We start from the raw sequence: 8,101 nt of genomic DNA on the forward strand, positions 1-8,101 counted from the left end.
GGGTTATCACAAAGCAAAGTGAGTAAGGGCAGTGTTTCCTCAGAAAATCCCAGAAAAATTTAGTTGGGGAAGGGGCTTTCTGGGAACAACTAGAAGCCAGAGGAGGTAAAGACCAAACTTCAGGAACTTGAAAATGTCCTACAGATAAGAAGTGCTCAGCAAAAGCTACTGGGTTTGTTTTCAAGCAGATGCATCCCAAAAGAAACTAGAGATCTCTGGCTGGGACAGGAACCGGAAGCAGCGAGTGAGCTTCTGAGATGTGTTAAGACTATGGGCGAATAGTTCCTCTAGCTCATGAGGGTGACTGTAAGGGCCAGGTATCTGCTGTTGCTGAAAGGAAAGCAAAACAGAAACCAAACTCCCGATGCTAACACAAGCAGTTGAGAAAGTGGAAGCATTTGTGTTGGTCTGTGGAGATGGCTCAGTGAGTAAAACAATTGCTGTGCAAGCACAGGAACTATATACTCCCCAGAACCAGAGTACCCCAGCATGGTAGCATGCCTCTGTGATTGCAGTGCATCATCAAGTAGGCAACAGAGACAAGAGACTCTATAGACGCTTGCAGGCCAGCAGCCCAGAGTATTCAGCAGTTAGCAGAGGGACCCTATCTCAAAGTGGAAGGCAAGGACAGACACCCAGTGCGTCGCCTGACCTAGATACAACACGGCATGCACATGCCTCCACATAACACACATAGCACATGAAAATATTTTTAAAAAGCCCAGAAAGTGTAGTTGAGTGGAATCACACTTGATTGTGTAAGATAATGTTGATGTTCAAGTGAGGAAGAAAAGCACTTTTCAATGCTTGGGATCTGCCCTGTCCTATCTGTGAGGTCTCAGTGTACCTAGGAGCTGGGCTGGCACCCACAGATAGAGACACCATGGTTGCTAGGAGCTGGCCTGGCCCCCACAGATAGAAGCTTGACGTTCTGTTTTAACAGTTTCACAAAACATTTGACAGCAGACCAAGCGGCACTGTTACCATGATGGGCCAAGATCTCCCTTAATCATAGTTAAACAGAAAAAAAAAAAAAAAAAAAAAACCAAAACAAAACAGGAATTGTTCAAGCTGTAGTAAGGACCGAGCTGTATTCTCTCTGTGTCTGTGTTCAAGAATTACCCAAGCTTCCATGAGTAGTAATCCAAACTAGGTCAAACCTTAGACATGCCTAGGAGAGCACTGACAGTCATCTGCACTAAGGTCAAAGGCTTATTTGCATAATTAATCATTGTTCAAAGCTAAACAATACAGGCATTTATGGAAAAAAAATGTTCCCCTCTTTACCTCAGAGTGACACGATCATTGCTGCCTGTTGTGAAGCCCAGTCAGGGGTTAGCTCTAGACACCAGCTCCTTGAGGCCAGCTCAGATGCCCCACGCACTTCCTCTGGCTGACCAGGGTTACTGTTCAGCATCTTTAGGTTGGGAGCATCTTCAGAGCAGGATCCGTGATCCGAATTTTACCCAGAGCCCAGCACCTAGTACAGAGCCTGACACACCATGGTGTCCATCGAGCAAGGAATGGATGAAGTTAGAAACACCACCTGCCTCCAGACAAATGACAAGGGGGTCTTTGGATGAGCATCAGCATAAAACTAAGGCCCTGGTAGGTAGCACAGAGTCATGTTTGTGGAAAGTGCCCGATGGGAGGAGGAAAGAATGCCCAGGAGAGGGGTAGACTGAGCAAGGGAGTCAAAGGGCTTAAGTATATTGTGCAGGCAACGATGGCTCTGAAATGGTCTGGGCAGAGGCAGGAGAACTGGTGAGGACCCAGTAGCGGCGTAGATGAGGAGGACCGGCACTCAGGGATGGGAGGAGGTCAGAAGAGACTCGATGGAGATCTGGCATCAGCCCTGCAGGCAAATTGGCCCCTTTTCTAATGGGGTCCAGATGCTCCGCCCCAGGGCCCAGGGGCCTGTTCTGGCCCCCAACCACTCCTCAGGGGCTACTCTGTCTCAGGCTTTGCAGGTATCGGGGACTTTTCAGAATGGCCCAACCTGCATATCTCTAACCCCCTATCTGGCTTCTCTGTTCCCATTTCTTCAGTAACCTCCTTGTAACCACTCTGCCCTCTGGGTGCGATTCATCAGCCACGTCCTCTCCCTCGACACTGCCACCTCTCTAACTAGAAGGCCCTTGCACACCTACTCTCGTCCTTACCAGTCTGGCTTGTGTTTCACCACCTTCCAGTAGTTTCCAGGTTCTGGGATAATCTAGCATCAGGCTCAAGCCCTCCCCTTGATCCCAGATGTCACCCTGACTTGTAGGCAATTAAGTTCTAGCTTTTGAGCATGTCTCAGAGCTAGCCTGTCTCCCCTGTTGTGTGATCATCACCATGGCAAGCAGCCTGGGAGAAAATAGTTGCACCTGTGTAACTGACAGAAGTTGCCCTGAGCAGACGAGAATTCACACTTGGGATCCTCAGGAGAAAGTCCTCGGCTCTTCTCTGGAAACCCGGAGGGCTCCAACTAGAGGAAAGGGTGAGGCAGCCAAAACCACAACCTAGGCTCCACCCACTTCTGCCCAGTTATGGGAAATTAGTTTACTCACTGTGCCTGGCAGTAGATGAAGTGAATTCCTTCCTTTCAAAAAAGATAATACCACCTAGGCACAATATATGTCATTTCATTAAACTTACTAGGTATTTCAAAATATAGGATTGTCTGGCTAACAACCAAGTGAAAGTCAAATGACAGAAACAGACCTAGAGGTGATTCAAAAATGGAGAGAGAACACGGTCTTTAGTGCAAACATTGTTATTAGGGAAAAATAGAAGTGGAAGCGGTTGAAAGAAGAAATGTGGAAAATTCCACCAACTATTTAATTGTAACAATAACAAGAACCGCCTGGGTGTGATGACACATGCCCGTAAGCCCAGCACTCAGGAGGAAAAGAAAGGCAGATCTCTGTGAGATTGTGGCCAGCCTGGTCTACATAGTGAGTTCCAGGACAACCAGGGCTACACAGAGAAACCCTGTCTTGAAGAAAGAAAAAACAAAGACTCAAACTGAGCTTTAAGGTAACGCGTGGGGGTGGGGTGGGGATGGAGTGACGCCTCAGAGGTTAAGAGCATGTACTGCTCTTGCAGTGCACCAGTTTCAGATCCCAGCTCCCATGTGATGCCTCACAACCCTCAGGAACTCGTTTCAGGAGACTCAGTGCCGAGTTCTGACCTCTACAAGCACCAGGTATTCACGTGAGGCATGCACACTCAAGCAGACAAAAGACTCGTGCATATAAAGTAAAATAACCTAAAATCTTTTCTTAAAGGAACCGAAAAGGGCTTGGAGTCCAGGGCAATACTTGCCTAGTGTGTTTCAGGCCCTGGGTTTGGGACCCAACTACACACACACACACACACACACACACACACACACACACACACACACACACACAGCCAGCCAGAAAAACAAAAACAAAAACCAAGAAAACAAAAACTAACAGATTAGGAGAGGATGTGGAGAAATTGGAGTCCTCTTGCACAGACTATAGGAACAATACTAGGGGAAATAAGACAGCAGTTTCTAGAATAAAAACAGCATGACCATATGATCCAGTTACAGACTATACTAATAAAAGATCAATTGATAAGAACATAATAAAAATGGTAGTCATTTTAGAGATGTTAAATGGTACATAAACTGTACCAAAATTATGACATTAACCATGAAAAAGACCTAAAGTTTGCTTTCAAAGGGAGTTACCTGAAATCTGTCGGGAAGATGGAGCACCAGGTGTAAGGCATCTGGGAGACACCCAAGGTGTGTGTGGCTGGTGTGTCCTTCTGGGGTTGTGGTTTGTTTACTAGGTGCTTTTTGTTTTCATATAATTTTTATTTTATGTGTATGCATGTTTTGCCTGCATGTATGGATGTACACCACTTGTACATCCATACATGCAGGCATAGATGGAGGCCAAAAGAGGGTGTCAGATCCTCTAGAGCTGATAATAAAAGTAAGCGAGCTCAAACAGAACTGGGGTCCTCTGTTAAAGCGTAAAGGGCTCTTAGCCGCTGAACCATCTCTACGGCCCTTTGCATGTTTCTGGTGGACAAAATTAAACACGAAAACATAACATTTGCTTTCGGTTCCAATTGTTCCCAAATTTATCAATAGTGCCGAAATCAGTTTGCATCCCAAAACATGCCAGCAAAATTATTCGGTGACTTACTCCTTTAACCAGCTTTTCCAAAAACACAGCGCTCCCAACTGTACCAGACAGAGATATTTCTATCTATCCCTGTCATGAAAGTGTAGCAAAAGTGTCTAAAGACCCTAAAGACTGAAAGGAAAAAAAAAAAAGGACCCCGGATCTGAGCTACCATTATCACTGTAGGAGGTGAGATTATCCTTAGGGGCGGGGCCAACAACTGAGTTTGAGAGTTGATTGGCTAAAACCGGTATCCGTCATTCTCTACCAAAGAGCTCTTAAAGTGTTTTTGAGAGAACCAAGCTCCTCCCAAAGTTCTCGGAAGTGGTTTTGGAAAGACCTTTTTGACTTTGTTGAAACCTATCAGAGATTAATTCCCCAGGCCACGCAGGAAGGGCTGGCCCAAGAGTCCAGGAAGAAGCCAGGCTTCCTCAGGGCAACATCCGCTACTGGGACTTGGCTGCAGCCCAGCTAGGGACACATGACCTGGAAAGGGTGTCTCCAGCCTAAGGTCATTTTCGTAGCTGCAGAGTAGGGAGGCAGTGTTACAGGACGGACTTTGATCCCGTGCCTGTCCTCCTGTCTAAGATTCAGGTCCCTAACCTGGATCAGAGTAAGCTAGTGTGTTTCCTGCTTCTTCAGACAATTTCAGCAGCCCTTCCTCACCAACCCAAGAAGGCTGGTAAAGGACCCAAGTCTTAGAAGTCTGTGTTCATTATTGGGGTTCATTTGCACTCACCATTTATAGCTGTCCCTTTAGATAACCAAGTGTAGGTGCTGTGAACCCCACTCACAGAGAAGTAATCCAGACTGAGGTGACATCACACTCCCAGAGGAACATGGCCAGTAAAATGCTGGGTTGCATATAAACACCACTCCTCCGACTGTTACTGTGTCACTGTTTTATTGCTGTGAAGAGACACCATGACCAAGGGAACTCTTACAAAAGAAAGTGTTTAATTAGGGCTGGCTGACAGTTTCAAAGGTTCCATCTACTATCATCACAGTGGGGAAAATGGCAACACTCAGGCAGACACAGTGCTGGAGAAGTAGCAGAGAGTTCTTCATAGCCATAGGCAGCAGGAAAAGCCCACCACTGGTCCTGGCTTCCGCTTTTGAAAAACTCAAAGCCCGCCTCCAGTGACACATCCTCCAATAAGGCCACACCTCCTAATCCTTTTAAAAATGCTACTCCCTGGGGCTAGAGAAATGACTCAGTGGTTAAGAGCATTGACCGCTCTTCCAGAGGTCTTGAGTTCAATTCCCAGCAACCACATGGTGGCTCACAATCATCTGTAATGAGATCTGATCCCCTCTTCTGGTGTGTCTGAAGACAGTGACAGTCTACTCATATACATAAAATAAATAAATAAATCTTATTTAAAAAAAATGCTGGGGGTTGGGGATTTAGCTCAGTGGTAGAGCGCTTGCCTAGGAAGCGCAAGGCCCTGGGTTCGGTCCCCAGCTCCGGAAAAAAAAAATGCTACTCCCTGATGTCTAAGGGTGCTGTTCTCACTCAAACCACCGCAGTCAGCTGCTGATTCCCTCTGCTTTCAGAGCTTCCTGATGAAAACTGCCTTTAAAGGACTTGTTGCAAAGGGGCTGGGCTGAGAGTTGGAGAAAGGGTCAATTCACCCAAAAGTAGGCTAGCCTGACAGCACCCTCCATATCTATCTCGGCTTCATGGTTGAGACAGGCGCGGCTGAGGTGCCAGACAGGCCTACTGTCCTAGAGTGCTGGAGGAACAAACTGAAGGGGAAGCAGGCTCATGTGATTTGGGGAAGGGCACACCACCCAGGTCAAGGGAACAGGGTGGGGAGCAGTGAGAGCATTCGGGGAAGGAGCTGGTACTTAAAGGGGTGAAATTTCAAGAGGCCTGGACTTCACTCTGGGGCTAGGAGAGAGGACAGTGGCTAGTGCCAGGAGGTGTTCATTTGATACTCCAAGATACTGGCTTTCAGAAGTGACAGTAATGGATCCAAGGGACCTAACCAAGTGACTCTCCTGCACTCCAGTCATAGAGTAAGAACAGTTGCTTCCTTTACTCCAAATCCCCTGGCCCTTCCTTCCGCCTGTGTGTATAATACAAAGAACTTCTATCAGGCCACAGACTGGCCCTTCCTTCTGCCTGTGTGTATATTACCAAGTACTTCTATTAGCCCACAGACTGGCCCTTCCTTCCGCCTCTGTGTATATTACCAAGTACATCTATTAGCCCACAGACTGGCCCTTCCTTCTGCCTGTGTGTATATTACCAAGTACTTCTATTAGCCCACAGACTGGCAGTCCATGACTTGCATTGTCTCTTCCTGTGGCCGTTCTCGAATCATCTCGTGGGCCTCCTTGAAGATCTTCAGACATACCAAGCCTAGGTCTTCGTCCTGTTAGTCTCTTTTTTTTTTCTTTCTTTTTTTTTCTTTCTTTTTTCTTTTTTTTCGGAGCTGGGGACCGAGTGTTAGTCTCTTAATTTGAAAATTTTTGTCTTTTTTTTAATGTTATTTATGCAGACTGGGTCTCACTGTGTAATCGTGGCTATCCTACGTGGCTATCCTGTAGACTAGGTTGGCCTTAAACTCAAAGAATTTGCATCTGACTCCCGGGTGCTGAGATTGGAGTTAAGAGTGTGTGCCAGCCACCACATTCAGCCTCTGCTTTTGGTGTTTTTTGTTTTTTTGGTTTTTTTGTTTTTTTGGTTCTTTTTTTCGGAGCTGGGGACCAAACCCAGGGCCTTGCGCTTCCTAGGTAAGCTCTCTACCACTGAGCTAAATCCCCAGCCCCTTGTTTTTTTTTTGTTTTTGTTTTTTTGGTTTTTTTTTTGTTTTTTTTTTTTTGTTTTTTTTTTTGTTTGTTTGTTTTTTTTTTTTGAGACAGGGTTTCTCTGTGGAGCCCTGGCTATCCTGCAATTCACTGCGTAGACCAGGCTAGCCTTGAACTTGGAGATCTGCCTGCTTCTGCCACCTGAGTGCTAGGATTTAAGGCATGCGACATCACTACCTATCTTGAAAAACTTTCAAATCACATTTTATTTGTTTTGTGTTTTGGAATAGTACGTGGGTGCCGCTGCAGACTGGTGGACGTCAGAGGAGCAGACGTCTGTTCTCTCTTTTCACCATGGGCTCTGGGGATCTAAGGCAGCCAGGCTTTGTGGGAGAGGCTTTTACTGACAGACATCTCCCCCCCACTCCAGCTCTCCTGCCAAGCATTGTCTTGTTGGGGAAACTGTTCCAAGTCTTCCATCAGCAGCCCCCCCGTTTTCCCCTTTCCTGGTCTCGTCTCTGCTCATGATATATAACTTTGTCTGCATTGTATATACACAGCTATCCTTTCACGGGGCCTTCCTCCTCCTTGGAGTAGGTCCTATGGCAGCCGGGACTTTGCTGTGCTCCCTGCTCTGTAGGAATTGGCTCTCCGTGGCAGCTGTGGAGAATTACCTAAGCCCCGTCCTTTATGTAGCCACAGAAGAGCAGCACCGCTGTCTGCTTCTGAGGAATGGGCCACAGCATGGGTAATGTCGCATAGCTCAGTTACCTGGCCATGACTAGCTCTTGTTCTCAAGTCATGGACTGGGGACATGGCTTCCTAGTGTCGATCCTGAGTTCAAATCCTGAAAATTAGAAAGAGGGGCGTGGTTACTTACATACGGCATGTAATCCCAGCACTGTTGGGGTAGAACCAGTAGGATCACTGGAACTCAGCTTCAGCACGCATCTTGTTAGGGCTTTTATTGCTGCAATAAAGCGCTTTGATCAGGTTAAAGAGGTGGCTCAGTGGTTAAGAGCACTGACTGCTCTTCCAGAGGTCCTGAGTTCAGTTCCCGGCACCCACATGGTGGCTCACAACCATCTGTGCCAAGATCTGATCCCCTTTTCTCGTGTGCATGAAGACAGAGTACTCATATATGTAAACTAAATAAATCTAAAAGAAAAAAAAACACTGTGAACAAACGAAAC

The sequence above is a fragment of the Rattus norvegicus genome, chromosome 7 (assembly GCF_021556685.1).
Source record: "Rattus norvegicus strain SHRSP/BbbUtx chromosome 7, alternate assembly SHRSP_T2T, whole genome shotgun sequence".
Classification (NCBI taxonomy): Eukaryota; Metazoa; Chordata; class Mammalia; order Rodentia; family Muridae; genus Rattus; species Rattus norvegicus.